Raw genomic sequence first — 21,559 nt, forward strand, 5'->3', positions numbered from 1 at the left:
TGAAAGACATGGAACAATTCCAAGACTCGGGAGATCTCCGAAGTCCTCAACTCATCGATCATTGTGTACTTCTCCCAACTTTCATGATGGCCATGATAAGGTTGTGTAAAAGAATATACCCGACTTCAAATTTAAAACTTCTTAAACCAGATGTATTTGCAAATTTACCCGAGACTTCTTAACCCTGCCTTAAACTGTCACATGTGCTTCGATTAGGTTTTTACCTTTTCCAAAAATATGTTGTACATTATTGGAGTAAATGTTCAACCTTTTATGTTTGCATTTCCTAATTTCCTCCAAACAGTATGGCAATATCTGACATAATTCTACTTATTGGCTATAGTTTGCAAAATCTCAGGCATCTTACTCTCCAGTCTTCTAGAACTTTACACTTCGGAACATATTGAAAATTAAAAGGGCATCGGTCATGCCTCAAACAACGTATGCTCGTTAGATTGAGCATGAGATATTATCTAGATATTGTGCTGGGGGCTGTGGCAGCAAATATATAGATCAGTTGAAAAATCTACTTCAAAACCGTCTCTTCTCCCAACTGTCAGTCAATGCCTTGGTGTGCCGAGGCATTGACTGATATGGGGGAGCAGAAAAGAACTCCCCAAAGGAGGTCCCTCTGCTCTCCTGCAATAGCAACCGCAGGAGCCTCTAGTGTCAGCTAGGGAGTATAAAATAGAGTGACGTTACTCCATTCTGACGTCGGCACGCTGCCAACGAAGCCAGCATGCCAACGACCCAAGCAGGGCAAATCAAAGAAGAACAAAGGTGGAGCAGACGACAGCCATGTGGGGGTCTTACACAAAGTAAAACCCACTAATCGGCGCTGGAATGGAGGAAAAGTGAGTAAATCTTAATATTTTACTTTGAATACACTATGTATCTTTGTGATATAGGGTGTACTCAATGTATATGATAGCAATGACAGGTAAGTCAAATTATTCATAACCAGTTCACTTTAAGATACCTGCCAGTGCATTACATTTGCTTTTAAGAAGAGTGACCAATTCTGTAGGCTGGTTATATGTTTCCTCCACAATTGGCCTGGTAACTCCTACACATAATAACATAAGTCCTAAATGAAGTAGGCCATATGGTTTTAAAGCCTTTTGGAAAAGGACAAGGGTTTAGTGCAAACCAGCCATTACATTCAAATTCACACATGTTAAAGCATTTTAAATGTCAGATCGGTCTCAGGACTTTGGCACAGATTTCCCAGGCAGCATTACATCATAGGACAGAGAGGACAAATTAACATGCTTCCACATGCACCTTAATACACTGATTTTATTGTGTAATAACTAAGGCAGAGATAATAGATTTAGAATTATATTTTAACTCTATGTGTGTGTTTCAAGAGCTTTACATGACATAGGTTCTGAGAGAGTTAACATCTCACTTATGTTATCGTTTTCACTGGCACAGGGGATTAGCATGCAATCCTCATGCAATTAATCAATACTCAGTGCATTCTTCTCATTGCATGATGGCCTGGAGAATACACGACCCTGGAGAGCACTGCAGTGCAACAGCATGCATTTACTGAATAGCTAGAGTTCCTCTGATGCTCCGTAACCATTCAGGCTACGTTTTTGAGGCGACATGCAACTCTTTAAGTTGCTGCTCAAATTGTAATATGACAATCAATGATATTTTATTATAAAGTGGCTGATGGAATGTTAAGGTTTACTTGCAGAAGCTGTTCATATTGGGAACATGGGGGTCATTATATAGAAAAAGATGCCTCCGTAAAATGTGTTTGATTCGATTTTCCTGTAGAGGGATAACAACAGAGCCTCATTCAGTTTTCTTCAACTCTGTAGAGTCTTATTCCACTTTCGGTCGCTCAGCAGAGCCTCTCTCAATCAGCAACCATTCCACAGGGACTCAATCATTTGCCCCTTCACAGAGCCTGTCTCAAACCGTTGTTACCCGCAGTGCCTCACTTAAATCATCCACCCTTCTGCAGAACTGTTTAAGCATTATTCAACCTTCGGCACTCCAGATGTTTTGGACTACATCTCCCATAATTCTCTTACAGCCAGAATTCTGGCAAAGCATCAGGGGAGATGTAGTCCACAACATATGGAGTGTCAAAGGTTGCCTACATCGGATTTAAACAATCAGACACAATGCTGTGGGTCACTTAATAGCTAAATTTGTATTAAATACAATCCTGTGTGATCTTGCATAGCATATTTGTTACCGTAGAACGCAAAATAAAACCACTAAATAATTATTCTGAGGGGCCCCTGTTTTTATTTTACATAGGGACCCCTGAAACCAACAGCCTGCCTGCTTAACATGACCCCGTCTGTAAAGCATCTCGCAGTAGCTCTGTGCAACATCTCTAGCTTGTGTTATTGTAGCTAACCAGGCTTTCCCCACCACCACACAAATATTTCATGCAGAAATGGAGATCCTGACGGCCCACCGCTGTTCTCAATGAGGCTAGCAAGGCAGGATTGCCAAACACCCAGCATGGTTCCTGCATTGGAAACGCTGAACGTGTGATGTATGCTTCTGCAATCTTTAATAACGCACCCAGCGGACGCCTTCCAATCTGGCCCGGTGCTTTATTTACATATCAGCGAAGCAGAGACACGTCGGGAACCCTGCATAGTGTGCAAAAATTCCGACTAAACAAGTTCTCGGAGTCATCTGCTCTTTTGCTAAGGGGACGGGGGAGGGAGAAACTGAATTACAGATTTGTTACTTGTGAAAAATTGTGCACATTTAATCAAGACAGTGACTTCTGCAGTTAATTGTCCTTATACTGCTGATCAATAGAGGAAAGGAAAAAAGATCTCTACATAGCAGAAAATAAAACACACAAAATAAACACAAAAATATGAATCCTAACCTCAGATTACTATTCTATTTCTCATGTGTCCATGGAACTGCATTGAAGAATTTGTTTCAGGTTAATAATTGATGTGTTGTTTAGTGATGCTCAAAGTTGATTAACTGCTAATTAGATAAAACATTTTTTATTTAGGATTACTGCCCTCAAGGATTTGAACAGACATCTCTGATTGAGGGTTCAGGCTTTTTGGGATAAAGCGTCCCTTCTAATTTTGGTATGCACTTCATTACACATTTGCTATACTACGTTTGTACAATTGCAAGTGCACTTGCTTAAATCAGGCATGTGAATATATAGCAAGCAATCCTAAGACAATCACTCTGGTAAATGTATTTATATTTTTATCATTGTGCCTAGTCTGACTTTTCCTAAGGTCCTATTTGATTAATTTAGATAACGCACAAGGGTACATTTTTAAATATATTCGCAGACATCCACGTGCAAACAAATCATTATTGATATATCCCCAAAGTAAACATGCATGCACTGTAAGGGATACTCCAATCACCATGATGATCACCGTGGCTAGTTACACCCCCGGCACACGTGAGTAAGTTAGCGTAGAACTCTGTTCCAGACTGCGAAATGTCAATTCTGTGCATATTTAATGATTGTCACCCTGGCAACAGATGTTAGCTGCTTCTCCCCAGGGGGAGCTTGTGCCTCTTCTCCCTCTTTAATCTCCTTAATAGCAGCCTTCCTACTTCCCTGTCACATCAGATTTTTATATTATTTTTTGCTCCTGCCCTCCCTTCTTCTTTCTCTCCCAACTCCCTCTCCCCCTTCCATCAGGGGCGCGTCGCGGCGCCGGTAGGGCAAGGACGGCTGGTAGGCCTGGAATGGTGTCGCGGCCTACCACGAGGAGCGCTGCTCGCCTGACGGCGGGCGGCAAGGCGGCAAAGTTGGCGACGGCCTCCAAGGAGACCAGGAGTGCAGAGGATGTCGGAGGAGTGGATGGAGCCCAGACACGTCCCGGTGAGTCTGCCGCCGGTTTAAATACCGGGCGGCAAGGGAATACACAGGGGACTGGGGATGACGGGCTGACACCACCTCAGAGGGCCGAAAGGGGCTCTAGTGTAGGGGAGGTTGGTCGTACGGACATGACAAGGTCCAGGCAAGGCAGCGGGGGGACGGCAAGACGGGTCACCCAGCTGGGGCAGCAGGATCAGGCCAGGGCGGCAACGGAAGGGGATTCCGCTTGTCAGGGTCAGCGCAGCGATTCCCCGACGGACAGGGGAGCGGACAGTGGGGGACTGTCACAAGGGTCTGACACAAATTCTGACAGCGGGGTTAGGAGTGGACGGGAGGGCCACAAATGTTGCTCCCGGGGACGGCAGGACTATAGAGACAACCCTAGGCCTGCGGAATACAAGAAGCGGCGCGGGGCAGGAGCCAGGGCAGGGTGCGACAGGGAGAGGAGCCCGTCTACTGATAGGCACGGTAGGCGGAGACCAGTCTGCAGGGCCAGGAGGAGAAGGGAACGGCACAGCGAGTCTGGGTCCTCCACCGGGAGCCCCCAAGGACGGACGGATAGTTTCTACGGCCTGGAGGGCCTGGTTACTAGGCGAGAGAGGCGTAGGGTTGACGGCAGGGAACGTAAGGAGGAAGGGCGGGTAGACTGACACTCGAACAGACTACCCAGGTGTTCTTCTCCTTACAGGTCGCGGAGCGGTACACCTGCGGTCCCGCGGCGGGATCCGGCGGATGGGAGTCGGCGTCAACAGGACACTCCGGAGCCGCACGCGGCGGACGGAAGGAAAACGACCCCGCGGCCGGAGGCTCTGGCGGTGAGTTACCTGTTACATCACATTCAGATTCAATGTTAACTTTCCTGAAATCGTTTTTAGACTCATGGGCCGGTGGGGAGGGGGCTTCACCGCAATTTTCGAGGGTATGGGTTCCGGAAGCGGGTTCCGGGTCCACGGGACAGGCTAGAGGGGCGGTGAGTAGTGTCTCCGGACTGGGTACGCCTGAATCGGGTGAAAAGACAGGTTTAGGTTCGGTTGGAGGAGGCGAGTTTGCTGATGCGGCGCGGCAAAATGTGCATGTATCTTTCGCGGGCCCCTTAGGCCATCACCTGAAGTCTGAGGTGAAGGACAGGATTTGGAAAGGTGAGTTCGTAGAGGTTTTTTCTCTCCTTCCTCTGGAGGAGTTCCTCGATCTAAAGGATGAGGATAAAAAGGATGCGAAGAAGGAAGAAGAAGAGAAAAGGCGTAGGTATCGGAAGATCCCCAAGACGTTTGCAAACTGGCTGCGGACTTTTTGCATATTGGCCAGCGTCATCGGGGAAAAGTTTCCCGATCGCTGTTCACAACTTTTTTGTTATTTGGACGGGATAGGGGACGCTTATTGGACATACGGTGGTATTGCATGGTGGAAATACGATGAGCAATTCCGCCAGCGTTTAGCAGCGAACCCGAGTATGAGATGAGATCAAATGGATTTACCCTTGTGGATGCGACTCATGATGGCGCAGAAGGCTGCGCCCTTTCACGGGGCGGCCGGTGCAGCACCTGGAGGAGCGGCGCCGGCCGGGCAAAATAAGGGTTTCTGCTGGCTCTTCAATGAGGGCCAATGTAAATGGGGCTCGTCGTGTAGATTCAAACACGAGTGTTCCGGTTGCGGCGGTACGCACGGAGTTAATAGGTGCTTCAAGAGAGGCAAACCAGCTGGCGGGGGAGGTCCCAGCGGCTCCGCGGCTCCTGCCACTGCCACTGGGGGCAACTCCAGTGAAGGTAGGCGAGATGCTGCCGTGGCTAAAGCGCTACGCTAACCGCGCTGACGCTGAATTTTTGAGGAAAGGATTCACGGAAGGGTTTATGATCCCGTTCAAAGGGAAGGGGCCAGGGACATTATGTTTGAATTTACGATCCGTTCGGGATCACCCAGGGGTGGTGCGGGAAAAATTGATGACGGAGGTAAGGCTTGGTAGGATGGCAGGACCCTATGCGGTCCCACCAGTGCCGAACTTGAGGGTGTCGGGCAAATTCCGCCTGATACACCATTTGTCTTACCCAAAAGGGGCTTCTGTCAATGACGACATTGACGCGGCCCTAAGCTCCGTCTCATACGCATCAGTTGGTTCGGAGAGCGGGGCCGGGAGCGCTGATGGCTAAGGTGGACGTGGAGGCAGCTTTGAGGTTACTTCCTATTCACCCGGCATGTCACCATTTATTGGGATGTTTCTTCGACGGGGGTTTTTTCGTGGACTTTGAAAAGTTCAGCTCTTTCTTCGAATGGGTGGTGCGTCAGGAATCGGCTGGGGGTGCAGTAGTGCACTATCTGGACGACTTCTTGTGCGTAGGACCGGCGGGTTCTGATCGTTGTGGGCAGATACTGGGGGTTTTACAATGGGTGGCACAGGCTTTTGGGATCCCGTTGGCAGCGGAGAAGACGGTTGGCCCGACGGTATGCTTGAGCTTCCTAGGGCTGGAAATAGATTCGGTAAAGGGTGAATGTCGGTTACCGATGGATAAGCTGACAGCGCTACGCCAACGGGTGGAGGGCATACAAGGTTCAAAGAAGGTGACCTTGAGGCAGTTACAGTCCCTGCTAGGGAGCTTGAACTTCGCTTGTAAAGTAATCCCTATGGGGAGGGTTTTTTGCAGGCAGCTGGCTCGAGCAACTTGTGGTGTGTGATTGCCAGGTCATTATATCAGAGTCTCCGCTGCGATGAAGGTGGACCTGGATGTTTGGTTGTGTTTCCTGCAAGAGTTCAATGGTCGTGTGTATTTTAGGGACGCGGCAGCCTCGTCGGAAGAAATCGGTTTATTTACGGATGCTTCCGGGAGCGTAGGTTTCGGTGCTTACCTAGCAGGGAGGTGGTGCGCGGAAGAGTGGCCTGAGGCGTGGAAGGAAAGCTCATTGATCAGAAACTTGGCCTTCCTAGAGCTCTTTCCAGTGGTAGAGGCTGTATCCTTATGGGGCGAGGAGCTCGCGAACAGGAAGGTGATCTTTCACTCAGATAATATGGCGGTGGTGCAGGCGGTTAATAATATTTCGGCCTCTTTACTGCCCGTGGTACGGTTGTTGAGGCACTTAGTGCTGCTTTGCATGTCTTGGAATATTGTGTTTAGGGCGAAACATGTTCCAGGCTTGTTGAATGTTGTTGCTGACGCCTTATCTCGTTCACAGTGGGAGCGTTTTTGGGAAGCGGCGCCGGGAGCTCAGGAGACGGGTCAGGCATGCCCGGCGGAAATGTGGCGGCTCGGGACGTCTTGCTTGGGGGGTTTATAAGAAGTTCCCTGGCGCCCGGAACATGGACAGCGTACACCAAGGTTTGGTATGAATGGGAGGAGATGGTGGGACAGTCGGGAGGGGCGAACTCTCCTGCAGGTAGGTTGGACACACTATTATGGTTGTTGTGTCGGTTATTCGCGGGAGGGGCTTCTCCCGCGAAGGTGGACCGTTACATGTCAGCATTGGCATTTTGGTTTAAGTTCACGGGTAAGGAGGATATCACAAAAACTTTTTTGGTGAGGCAATCATTACGCGGCTTCCGAAAGGGAAAAAGGGCAGTAGACTCGAGACGGCCGGTGTCGTTTAACATTCTGCAAGGATTGGCGGAGGGGTTACATGACGTTTGTACATCACCGTTTGAAGTGCTCTTGTTTACAGTAGCTTTTGTTTGGGCGTTCTTTGGGGCGTTTCGCATCGGGGAACTAGTCAGTTCTAATAAGTTTGGTGCGAACGGGATCAGGTTTGAAGATGTAGTGATGGGGCAGGACAAAGTCGAGATACGTCTGAGGTGCTCCAAGACGGATGTCTTTGGAAGAGGTAAGACAATAGTTTTGTTCGCGTTGCCAGGGTCGGAAGTCTGCCCAGTAGCATGCGGGCACAAATACTTAGGCGTTCGCCCCAAGGGCTTGGGGTGCTTTCTCGTGCACAAGGATGGTCTTGCGCTGTCACGCTTCCAATTTGTCAGGGTCTTTCGCATGGGGCTGCGGCAGTTGGGTTTGCATCCCATGCAATTTGGAACTCATTCATTTCGCATAGGGGCAGCAACGGAAGCGGCGCGGCTTGGACTAGGGGATGACCGGATTAAACAGATAGGTCGGTGGGAGTCCGCACGTTTTCGGACATATGTACGAACGGATAAGTTGGTTTGAGGGGGGTTTTTGTTGGCGTTGAGGTTTTTTTTGTAAATGCTCTGCAAGTTAATGGTTTGTGTTTCTTTATAGGTCGGGTTGTATGGTTGGTGGGTCACTCCTACGTTTATTGGGCGCAGAAGAGGGCCGCAGTTCGGAGGAATGGATCACAACTGGGCTTTCTTCAGGAAACTGTGGAGTTACAATGGTTTGGTTTTCGTGGTTTCAGCTGGCAGAGCATTAGTGGAGAGATTTTTGGAAAATTGTTGGGGGGTAACCCCCCGGACATAATATTGATACATGGTGGGGGTAACGATTTGGGGCTTATCCCTCAGAGGAAGCTAATTAGGAGGATGAAGCGGGATTTGGATCGGCTCCGGGAGCGGGTACCTGGAGTGGTTGTAGTATGGTCTGAGATGGTGCCAAGATTTAATTGGAGACACGCCAGGGACACAGCTGCGGTGGCAAGATGTCGGGGGAAAGTGAATAAGGCCATGTCAGTTTTCGTTAGGAGGTCAGGCGGGGTCCCGGTAAGGCATTGGGAGCTAGAGCGTATGTTACCTGGGTATTTTCGTAAGGATGGGGTACATCTTTCGGATGTAGGGTGTGACTTGCTAAATCTAGGTTTTCAGGAAGGGATATCCCGGGCCCTATTTCTGTGTGGTGGGGGGCGCTCGAGACATTAAGGGATCAAGTTTCGGGCTGTGGCGGGATAGGGCTAGGGTAATTGGGATGGAAGTGGATTAGCAAGTGGCTAGGCTAAGCTTAGGCTGAATTAGGCCAGAGTAGGAAGTGGTCTGTTGGTTCGAGCTCATCGGTGGCTTCGAACCTGGTGGTGTAGGGGTGTCTCGGTACACCCCTACAGTTAATAAAGTTATGATTATGGGGCCTCTTTGGTAGGCCGTGTGTTATATATTATGTGTTATTTTTTTTTTTTAATTCTTTATTTTTGTTTGTGCAAGATTTGGACAATTTGGCTTGCTACGCCACAACGGCTGTAGGGAGCCTTTCAATAGCAAAACATTACATGGCATGAGAATAAACTGTGCACATTTTTAAAGGTTAAAGGTAAAGAGATTTTCTTAGATCACATGTTAAACAGATTAACATTTCTATATGAATAAACTTATTCGTGTGTTGATGCTAGCAGGATCATTTCTCCAAAATATGAATGCCTAATTTTTTAGTTTTACAAGTCGTTTAACAAAAACATATTTTAAACAGGATATGTTATCACAGGTGAATGTGTGTCAGATCGTGGGCTTGTATTAATGCCTATTCAAGTGAGGAGACACCTATTGACAGGTGCTCAATGAGTGGTGCAAGATTAGTAAAGAACCCCAACAGATAAATTATAACAATTTACACAGGCTTATTAGAGTAGAATAAATGGCATCTTGTGGGCGCTGGAGTGTGTCAAAGCTTAATGTGTACCATGGGTTGGGTTGTTGCCGGGGATGGTGCATCACGTCAGTCCCGGGAAATAGCTCGAGTGAGCCTAAGATCAGAGTGTCCGCCTGGGGGTGCTTAGCCGACGCCTGTCAATGGCAGGTCGGTATCTCTGAGAGGCCTGGATCCATGCTGGTGTGTGAGCCTGTTTGATGGGTCGGCCCCTGCTGCTCTTGGTGTCATGATGGTGCTGGAGCTGCCACTAGGAGGTATCTCTGGTCTACGGGCGTGGAACCTGCCTTTTTCCGTCGCTGGTTCTCCTGATGCAGTTAGGCGGTGAGTATTGGGGATTCCCGTGTGATCCCGAGTGGCTGTAAGGGAGCTGTTGCGACTGGGCCCTCCGGCGTGGTATCTCACAGATGGAGCTGTGTGCATGGGGGAGGAGTGGTGCGGGGGTAGCCCCTGGATGAGTCCCTGTTGAGGGTTTAGGCGACTCACCCGTGGTCGAGTATAGGATTGCTGTAGCTTGTGTCGGGCTTCCCGCCTCCTTCTCCCTGCTGCCCAGGTCCCTCTCCGGGTCCATATCTGTGCTGCGGGTTTCTGTGTGGAGTCCCTTGGGACTGATGCTGATGAGGCTTCTCCCGGGGTGCCCCCACGGTTAGTTATCTTGGCCCAGAAGTCAGCAAATAGCCGATCTAACCTGTCTGACAATGGAAGCAGGCAGGGCTCGGGCGCTGGGGTCCACGTGGCTTCCGCCATGTTGGGTGTCGATGGTCCTGCAGTGTTGAGAAATCTCAGTTGGTATCTCCGTCTTGGGTTGCATGCTTCGGTTGCCGGGATAACCCCCACCGGCAGGGGGGGGGGGAGGTGGTGTTCCGGGGAGACCTCCAACAAAGTGGGCTGCAGTCGGCTGGGGGATCGGCCGTCTCCCCCATGCCTCTTGAGTAGGCCGCAAGTAGGCCTCAGGTCTATCCCCTGGTTGCGGTCGCCAGGTTTGTTCAGGGTCGCGATTTGGCTTCTTCTCCATGATGTACCCCTTCTGCTGGGACAGGAGAGCTGGCACTGTGCAGGTAATTGCAGTTTTTGAATTGATTTGGGGCTGTTTGGCCCGGAGCTAGTCTGAAGTGTGACCGCTCTGTTCAGCTGTCAGGCTCCGCCCCCCCATATTATGTGTTATTTATATTGTTATATATTGTTTATGGTATGGGGTCATTGTCTGGGTTAATGCTGTACGGAAGGGGGTGGGGGTAAATTAATCTTATATGGCAATGACCCCAATTTGTTATCTTGTTTATTGAAAAATTTAAATAAAGCTGTGGACTTTTATTTTCCAACAGAAATTTGGTGTCTGTGTTTATTGGTGGGTTATGGGGGTTAAAAATGCCACAAGCCGAATAACGGCTGTGCGCATGTCAAGTCAAATCCAAGGATTCTTCTATATGAGAAACTTTGGATTGGACCTCCATGAAGCTCTAGTCAGGATGGTGTGTGCCAACCTTTTTTTCTGCAGATTTATTGTCTAAAGCCTTTCAATAGCCCTTCCCTTCTAACTCTGCCCAGACTTTCTGTGACTGTCCAATCACAGACTTCCCAAAGCAGCTCAATGAGAAGTCCCTTAAACTCAAGAGGCAGCAATTCCCTAGAGCAGTGGTCCCCAACCCAGTCCTCATGGCCCACCAACAGTCCAGGATTTATGTTTTTCCCTTTTTTATTCAAATGGAGAAACTGACAAAACCTTGACTGTTGGGTGGTCCATGAAGACTGGGTTGGGGACCACTGCTCTAGGAAATTGCTGCCTCTTGAGTTCAGCTCCACTAAGCTAAGCAATCAGGAAGTAACAGGACTGTTTGTCTGACAGACAGCCAGGGGGTTGTAACAAGGTTAATTTATTAAAGTGCCAATCTGCACCTTTTCAATAAATGAAAAAGAAGACATTCTTCACACATAAAGCACTTCACCAAGCAAAAGTGCTTTAGGGGTCTGGACTGTCCCTTTAACATTCTACATGTTAAATGTGCAGTCATGGAGTAGATGCAAAATCTGAAGTATAAAGGGACTAGAAACTAAAAACTTTCAAGCAAATCATGCTTGTGCTCCGGTGCAATACTATTACTTAGCAAAAGCAAAAGCTCACAATTCTAAGATGTAGACAAAGATATAAACACAAATATTCAGAAATGGGGCGGAGCCAGCGCCTGTATGAGCCGGACGCACACCGAGACTGCTCCGTGCATCGCAATCGATAAACAGGGATATTTACCGTCCCAGACACTGCTATACAACCCCAAAGGCACCAGCTCGACTCCCGAAGCAAAGCCTAAGAAACATCGAGCGGACTCAGGCTCGGGCACCCGCGATATTGGAGATTACCTCCGCACAACCTCGAGGCCAGACACAGCCAAGATGGCGCCGGCTGAGGCCTACACACCAACGTCGTCGGACGATGACAGCGCTGCTGCCGACTCTCTACCTCCTTCCCGGCCACGCTCAGGACCACAAACAGCTACTGAGCTGGCAGAGTCTGCACCATCAACCAAAGCAGACATCATGGCACTAATGGCTGAAATAAAAAACATTTTAATGCTGATATGGCCCCGATCCGAGAGGCGGTCACAAAACTAACTGACAAGGTACAAGCACTTCAGGAAGGAATGGAGGGCACTAAACTGGCCCAATCAGCCAATGATGCAGCTATAGGCACGCTCCAGAAACAATGCGCAGACCAACAAGTGCAAATAGCCACTATGGAGGACAGAGCCAGAGCCCGCAAACTAAGAATCAGGGGAGTGCCAGAGACGATTGCAGGTGCAGAACTCCCCCACTACAGCCGGAGAATGTTCGCCACACTGTTCATGCCAAAACAGGCGAAGCAAATGGTGGTGGACTCTTGTTTCCGCCTCAACAAGGCTTCCAACGCCGCTCCAGAAGCGCCCAGGGACATCCTGCTAAAACTGACCCCGAGACTCCGACTGCGGAGCGATAATGGGGGCAGTGAGAGGCTCCTCCACAGTGTCGTTTGAGGGGGCACAGCTGATTTTCTTTCGAGACTTTTCAAAACACACACTTACCTGGCAGAGATCCCTCAAGCAAGTCACCCAGATATTGCAAGAACACTATCCCCTACAGATGGGGTCCACGCCGAATTATGGCGGATAAAGCCGGCAAGATGCACACAATGACATGCCTCTCAGAAGCACCCATAGGGACCCCTGAAACCAACAGCCTGCCTGCTTAACATGACACCTTTCTCCAACACCTAGGCATACCAGTGGAGAAAGCACTACAAACAGAGCGCCCAACATGGACAGTTGCTGGAATCACTCCTTTTGTTCCTGGAAGGGGGAGACGTGAGATGGACACCTCACCCACCTGAGCGCGGGACTTACAGACACCCATGTTGGTTGTTCACACTGTTGGTGGACCGTAAGACTGCCTATTGCCAATAATGCAGATTTTATACCCATACCCCCCCCCCCCCTTAGGTCTAAAATGGCTCCGTAAGCTGACGGACTAGCCCTATATTACGATATACTCCTCCCCCTCCCCCTCTCCCCCACAACGAGCAATGGCCTAAAGTTCATAATGCTTTCACTAAGCATACCATGCCCGCACGGGCCATTCCCCAGGCCTTCCACTCTAGCAATATTATGCCAAGCGTAAAGTCACCGCAAAGGAAGGCTAGCAGGCTACCGGATACCTCACTTAAGGCCTCAGTGAAGCCAATTCCTCACAGCGATAACGTGATAAGACTAAAGAGGCACTACGAGACCTAAGGCCAGACCCCTCTATAAAAGTAGACTGCCATAACGCACCCTGCCCATAATAGGGAATCCTAGTTGATATTACGTAAAAATGAGTGGAATAACGAAAGGAGACCTTGAGTAACCCGCAACTGTACCATGCTTGATTGTAAATGTTTTGACGTGTTTCATGTGTCATGTTCCCATTACGCGATCACTCGCACAAAATAAAGAATTTAAACATATATATATATATATATATATATATATTCGATGCACTATTATCTGTTTACCACATACAGAAGAGGGTTAATTCACTATAGTGTAGCAGTCAACATTGGTCCACTGAAAAACACTTACCAGGGACAAAAGGCTACTAATTACACAATCCAATAAAGGGAAGGGGGTATAGTGTGAGTGCGTGCGTGCGTGCATGTGTGCATGTGTGCATGTGTTCGCGAATAAGGGATATTGGAGACTTTTCTCTAGTGTCTCATAAGCGGGATACCAGAGGACAAAAAAAATGGACGGGGCAAGGAACAGGTATTTGTGAATGCGTTTAGTTCGACAAATCCCAGGTCGCAATGGTGACTAGTAATTTTGGCCTTGTGCCTGGGTGTTTGTCAGCCCATTCATTCGAGTTGGCCGGCTGAGGGAGAATGGAGGCGGCCTGCTGAGAGAGAATGGAGTTGAAAGTTGGAGTTGGAGAATGGAGGCAGGAAGCTGAGGTAGAATAGAGGTCAGCGGCAAGGGAGCTGTCATCTTCTTCCTCTGCACCCTCGCATTGATATATATCACTACAGCCCAGCATCACTAAAGAGCGCGCAAGGAGAGCAGGAAGATGATCAGAGCAGCCCCACAGGACCCCAGAAAAATAATCTATGCCAGCTCTCCCAAAGGTAGGGAGGTTGGTCGGACAAAATTAAAATAAAAAATAATAATTTGCGTGTATGAGAAAATGTGTGAGTGTGTTAGTATCAGTGTGTGTGTCTGTCAGTGAGTGAGTCTATCAGTGAATTTGTATGTCTGTCAATGAGTGTGTCTGTCAGTGAGCGTTTAGGTGACCGCCCCCCCTCTAATTAAATGGGAAATGTGTTTTTACTCAACTTTCCCACACAATGCCGGTCTTGCCTCGGTTGGATTTGTCTCCGTGGCTGAGATAATCAATCATGATGATCTCAGCCAATCCAATGCTGTCCCACAGGAAAGCATTGGAGGGCTATTGCGTATGCGCATTAAAACGCTGTGCCAAATCCGTATCTCCTCATAGAGATGCACTGAATCAATGGATGTCTATGGAAAACATTAAGCACCTCAATGCAGGACTGGACTAGGAAGCACCTCTAGTGGTCATCTGAGTGACTACACTGTTGTCTTGTAACATCTCTAGTGACAAACACTGACATTTCTATTATCAATGCTTTCCTATGGACGCTTGCGTGCTCTCACTGTGATTTTCACAGTGAGAATCACGCAAGCGCCTCTAGCGGCTGTCAGTGAGACAGCCACTAGAGGATTTAGAGGCTGGCTTAACCCTAATATAAACTGCTATGTTTATATAAAAAAGGGTTAAACCTAGCTGGACCTGGCACCCAGACCACTTCATTAAGCTGAAGTGGTCTGGGTGCCTAGAGTGGTCCTTTAATGCTTTTTGCCTTAACTAAACAGATTGTGTGAATGATAGCAGCTGCTTGTAAAAGCAGATAAGAGCCATTTGGCCCACCAGGTCTGCCCATAATAAAATCACTGACTGGTTTTGCTTATTTGTTCGTTGTGAAACCATTGAACACATGCCAGGCATTCCAGAATTCCTTCAACATTTTAGTATTCATTACTTCCACCAAAAAACCCATTCCGGTATATGCAACCTCTTACTCAAATAATCATATATTACCTTTTGGGAACATATACTGGAGATTTTGAGCTATTGTGCATTCCCTCACATCCCATTATAATTCCAGGGTTTTTCGATTGGCTATTCCTTTTAAGTTTTTCCAAATTCTTGCAAAGAGTTTTATAGCCAGATTGGGAATAGGAGGAATGGATGTCTGTCATTTCAATAAGTGCTTTTACGAACACTACAATCATTTATACACCCAAAATAATAGACATCAACACTTAAAATTGAATAGCTTTCGCAGTTAAGGGAACATTCCAAGCACCATAATCACTACTACCCCCATTGTTAGTAGTCAAAAAGTTTTAGAACAGTTGGACTATTTACAATGGAAGGGTGTCATGGCACTGACAACTACAGTTCGCTTTAGCAGTTATGGTGTTTGGAGTGTTCCTTTAACAAAAGACAAAACATTTTGTATGTGCTACTTGAGAATGTAAGTCACTGTTCAGGACAGGGTTCCATAACCAATTTCCATCCAGTCCTCATATAATCCCGAAAAGACCATAAATGGAAAGAGAGTGTTCCTACTTTCACATTTAGTAAGAAAAGCACCACTTCTTAAGCATCATTAATAAGCAATAGCTATGCTGAAAGAGTTAATAAACATACACAAACTTGGGCCTAGAAACCTTTATTCACTGCCTTGACTCGCCTGCCCCAGGCCCCTGTAATCTATATCCTATAATGCTCCAGTGCCTCAAGTGCATCATGTATTGGGTTAGCAATGACCTTGAGAATCGCTGCCTGTGACCCTTGCTATGCTAGCCAGAGGCAGAGAATGCCTAGGAGTATAGCTAACCCCCCTACTCAGCGAATATACCACGTTGTGATTACAGTATGGATACAGGATCTCCCAGCCAACCTCGTTTGCCATCCTGATGGGAAACTTACACTGACCAAAACGTTATACAGTCGTATGTGTAGACATATATAGTCTCTGTGTATGTAAACCATTTATGCTGCCAATACGGTATCTGTATTACTGGGGGGACCAGACCTGCTCCTGTCTGCGCTGTGTCTCTATATTACTGGGGGGGACCACACCTGCCCCTGTCTGCGCCGTGTCTCTGTATTACTGGGGGACTAGACCTGTTTCTCCATGCACAGTGTCTCTGGGGGACCAGACCTGCTCCTGTCTGCACTGTATCTCTGTATTACTGTGGGTCTAGTGGTGTAGTAGTGCCTGTATATGGAGATAATGTTACAGCTTACCATAATCACTCTAAGGACTCATCTAGCCTCTATTAGATTGTCCATGTTGGTTTATTCAAAATGTTCCCATCCATGTTTATTACTGGTACAAGACACAGGGTAACCCTAAAACAACAGGTTTCAGAGCCAGGGGTTACAACTGAATTACTTAAAATATAAAAAAAAAAGCCGGGTCAACCTCTGACTAACAAACGATTCCCTCTCATTGTAGAAGCCAGGTGCTCCCACCTTACAATTAATTTTATCTAAACTTCAGTTTTTATTAAAAATGGATTGACCAACAACCTTAACCAATAATGAACTCCTTGACGAAAAATTCTTCAAGACTTGGGGACCATACATCCTTAATTTGGATGATTCTTTTAGATCAAAGGTGAGAGACACCCTGTGGACCCCTTGTGACACATGTCTCGTGACCGTCTAGTATTTTCAAATCCAGATACATCCCTGACTCGAGTGGTAGGGTTGTGGGTTGATGCGATATGCCAGCATTTAGTTTTGTTTAAGTATAATTAGCTTTGCCTTGTCCGGTCATCCAGTTCCTTAAGCTTAGTGTGGTTTCATGTAATTACTGGATCTTTCCATCTGTCCATGGGTTGTCTGCCCTACATCTACTCAGATCTCAGGGATTATTGGAACTTCCCACTGCCTTATACCTTTGAACCTCTAGCAACCCACCGGTATCCCCTCCATTACCACAAGATTTGCAGCCAAAAGTTATGTAACTATTATACTGCTCATGTACCATATCACGTGCCAATGGCTCTACTGGCTTCATGTGACCGCTATACTATGGCCTAGGAGGAAGCATTACACAATGGATGTTGCCCCAAATTAACAACCAGGTACCTTGGGGAAGTACACTCTTCTCTTCCTCGATTCCCAGTGGAGCCATTTTCACCCCCAACATTATATCCTTTTCTAACAATTTGCTCTATATCTAATCAATCAGATGGGATGTGCTGCCCCTTTCTAATACCTAGTGATCTGCCCCGTGGACATTGCTTGGGGCACTGTAGTGACCACACAGACTGTGATTTACTAACACAATAATATTTAAGTTACATTTTTGAGTTAAAGGACCACTATAGTGCCAGGAAAACATACTCGTTTCCCTGGCACTATAGTGCCCTGAGGGTGCCCCCACCCTCAGGGACCCCCTCCCGCCAGGCTGGATGGAGAGGAAGGGGTTAAACTTACCTCTTTTTCCAGCGCCGGGCGGGGAGCTCGCCTCCACTCCTTCTACTCTCCTCCCCTTCGGCTGAATGCGCATGTGCGGCAAGAGCCGCGCGCATTCAGCCAGTCTCATAGGAAAGCATTTACAATGCTTTCCTATGGACGCTGGCGTCTTCTCACTGTGATTTTCACAGTGAGAAGCACGCAAGCCCTCTAGCGGCTGTCAATGAGACAGACACTAGAGGCTGGATTAACCCTAATATAAACATAGCAGTTTCTATGAAAAAAGGGTTAACCCTAGCTGGACCAGGCACCCAGATCCCTTCATTAAGCTGAAGTGGTCTGAGTGCCTATAGTGGTCCTTTAAGTTTTTCTTTATTTAGTTTTACACGCTGTTTCTTATGGGAAAAGTGAATGTTCGCTATGCCAACTGCATTATCACCATTGTTATTATAATTGTATCGTTTTCTAGAATAGATGCTTCCATGTATGCCATGTATTTTGCATTCACAATAAAAAAATTCTATTTGAAAAAAATATACAAAAGAAGTATCCTAAAATTCACTAAAAAGTCAATACAACAAAACCAGCTTTTGTACATACTCTAAGAAAAGCATAAGGCAGAGACAGACTCCTGCATGCTTTACTTGGTGTTTGTGAAATATACTGCACCATAGTGTGTCTGTATGTGTGTGTGTGTGTATGTAACAGGGAGATGGACTGCTGCTGCAGCCTGCACTCAGACGTGTATACATGTGATAATGTGCGAGAGAAAGTCTCGCTGACAATGCCCATATTTTCTGAGCGAATATAAAACGCAACTAGAAGCACTAAAACCCGCTAAATGAAGAATAAATAACTAGTGTATAAATCCTGGAGAATTATTGCCTGCTGTAAAGCATTCATTCTCTGACTTTAAGACCCAGCTTTCGCTTGCCCGTCTCTGCCATAGATCCTCCATTCTCTATATTACATTTTATTTGTCTCACAAGGTCCAGAGCTCTAGGGCTTTTTATTCTGAAAACTCTGCCCAATCACCAGATTTCTTTTTTCAAAGGTTTTCCTCTATCTCACAAACTGCTGATCTCTGCACGGAACAGTGTGTGAACTACATTTCCCAGAATACTCTGCAAACTCTGAAACCTACAGAGGTGACAAACATCTGCTTTGTTTTTACGTGAGCAGTGCTATTCTAAATCATAGGTTGGCATCTTTAGTTATCTCTCTAGCCACACTACCTATGGCCTTCCGGATGTCAGACTACAAATTCCAACACTTTCAAGTTACTATTCCATTCAATGGCTCATTTTGTGGTGCACTGGAAGGTGGGTTGAGCAATTCTCAAGCATTTGTTAATCTACAAATCACAAAATTCTTACAGGGTTATTTACTAAAAGGTGAAATTTATCAGGATTCCAAAACTAATTTAACATTTTAGTGCAAAATAGCAGAACTCAAAATAGACAACTGGAAGAATTTTTCCAGAATGGCTATTTTGGGCCAAAATTGTACATTCACTTTGAACGCCCACCAATACACACTTTAGTAAAAAAAAAAAACACTGCAGGCCTCTTAACAGTCCCTCTTTTGGGATCCTGTATCGCCAAATCTGCTTTAGTTCCCAGGTTTCTCGCACCTACTGACACTAAGGAACAGTCCCAGGGCAGCACAGTGCTCACGAACCAGGCCTGGACTGGCCATTGGGCAAACAGGGAAATGGGCCGAGGCAGACAAGGGAAATCAAATGGATCTTGCCAGCTTGCCGATGCAGGGCTGACATCTGGTGAGTGTGGCCTAAGGAACTCAATCACTTCATCAGAGATCTCCCTCACCGGCATAGGCAGAGTGGCACAGTAAGCAATTGGTCTCACCCTCCAGTTTGGGCAGACCAAGTGCTTATTTCCCGCAAGCTCCAGTCATGGAGAGCATTTTCATGGGTTACCAGAAGAAACATGATGTGCACCACCAGCCAGAGTGTCCACTCTCCCTTGGCCAAAGGTAACAAAAAAGAGGGTGAAATAAATATCCCTCTTTTTTATAATGATTATTTAATTTTAATATAATTAATATTCCCTCCTCATACTCAATACAACCTCTACACACACTGAACCCCCTGGACAAACACACTACAGTCTATATTAATATACACGCACACTACAGCCCATATATCCGCACATGAGAGCCCCTAGATACATGTACACACACTACTGCCGCTATACACACACACATGCACACTACTAAATTAACACTCTCTACAGCTCCAAGACACACACACACCACCACCTGTACATACGCACGCAATACAAACACACACTACTCTATACACACACAAACTACAACCCCTATACATAAACATGCACACTACTTTCCCTGTGTACACACGTGTACACTACAACCCCTACACACACACACACACACACACAATACACCCTCTAGAAACACTACACCCCACAGACATGCTCTCCCTCTCCAAATCCTAGACAGACACATACACGACTTTACAGCAACTAGAAATAAATTATACACTACAGTCCCTAGCCACACACAGTATACCACAAACCTTGCAGGCCCCCGGCTCCTGTTTACTGAAGTGGGGGCCCGCAGCACACTCCATCTTCCCTTCCCAGCAGCTCCTGTGTGTCTAAATCTCGCGAGCGCCGCTGCCGTCAGAGCGTTGCCACGGGTTACCATGGCAACGCTCCGCGCAGACCTACAGACAGAGGAGCTGCTGGGAAGGGGAGCTGGAGTGTGCTGCGGGCCCCCACTTCAGTGAACAGCGTCTGGCCACTAGACCACCACGGAAATGCGATCTCCCCTATCCCTGCTTCTTACCTGTGGTAAAATAAATGTTTAACAGGCGTGTGTTTAACCCCTTAAGGACCAAACTTCTGGAATAAAAGGGAATCATGACATGTCACACATGTCATGTGTCCGTAAGGGGTTTAAAAAAAAAGTGCTCCTCCCTCCCCCCACACACAAAGCATTCATTATACACACACAAACACACACTACGCATTCATAATACATATACACTATGCAGTCACTATACACACACTACCTCCACTTTAAACACGGCATCCACTACACAAATACACACTGTGTACATTATCTCCATTACAAAAACACACAATGTATCCACTATAAACACTATCTCCACTACACAAACACACACATTACATCCATCACCACACACTGCATTTACTATACACACTACATCCACACACACTGTATTCACTATACACACTACATCCACTACACACACACACACACACTGCATCCACTATACATACACACATTGCATACCTGTGGGCGGATTCGGAGGTAGCTCCCGGGGGCCCAGATCTTGAGCTGTGTCAGGAGCCCCAAAATTTCTGATGGCAGCCCTGAGCACGCGCATGGGGCTTTGATTATGGATTTTTTTTTCCTTTGGCGTAAATCGAAAAATAGTGTGCAAAAGCTGCAGTTCTCTTCTGTGGCTGTCCAATCAGACTTCCCAATGCAGCTTAATGAGAAGTCTTTGTAAAACTGGTACTCTGGGCCATTGCTGCCTCTTGAGTTTACATCCACTGAGCTAAACAGAGCTGAAAGTAACAGAACAGGTTGTATACTTGACAGCTTGGAGGGTGCAACTAGGCTTATTTATAAAAGAGCCCATTTCTACTGAAATTTGCACTTTTTGTAAAATGAAAGAAAAAATACAAAAAATAAAAAGAGGACGACACACTCTTCAGCAAGCTAAAGTACTTTAGGTGTTTGGGGTGTTCCTTTAAATACGTCAGATCCAAAATGTTGAGTGCAACATTGGAACTGCTGTAAAAGTAATGAATTCCTGAAAGTGTGAGTCATTAGAACACCATTTATAAGCATAATGTCAGAATAGTGGTGCATCTCCATCCTTAGAGTGTTGGTGGTTACAACAGTGTACCTTGTAGCACTCATGGACACTGGTCCATGCTGTGGACTAGAATTCCCATCTGTCTCCTTCAGGCTTTGCTACACCTACATTTAGAGAAGGATTAAAGGGACCCTGTAGGCGCTGTAATTGCTTCATCTCTTTTAAGTGGTTATAGTGCCTGGAGTCCCCTGGAAGAATTTTCCTGAGCAGCAACGAGCAGCTGAGATTAGCGTACAATGTCACTTTCAGCCTATCACAGTGTCAATTGCTGGCATTAATTAG

This window comes from Pelobates fuscus, chromosome 5 (assembly GCF_036172605.1).
Source record: "Pelobates fuscus isolate aPelFus1 chromosome 5, aPelFus1.pri, whole genome shotgun sequence".
NCBI classification, from domain to species: domain Eukaryota; kingdom Metazoa; phylum Chordata; class Amphibia; order Anura; family Pelobatidae; genus Pelobates; species Pelobates fuscus.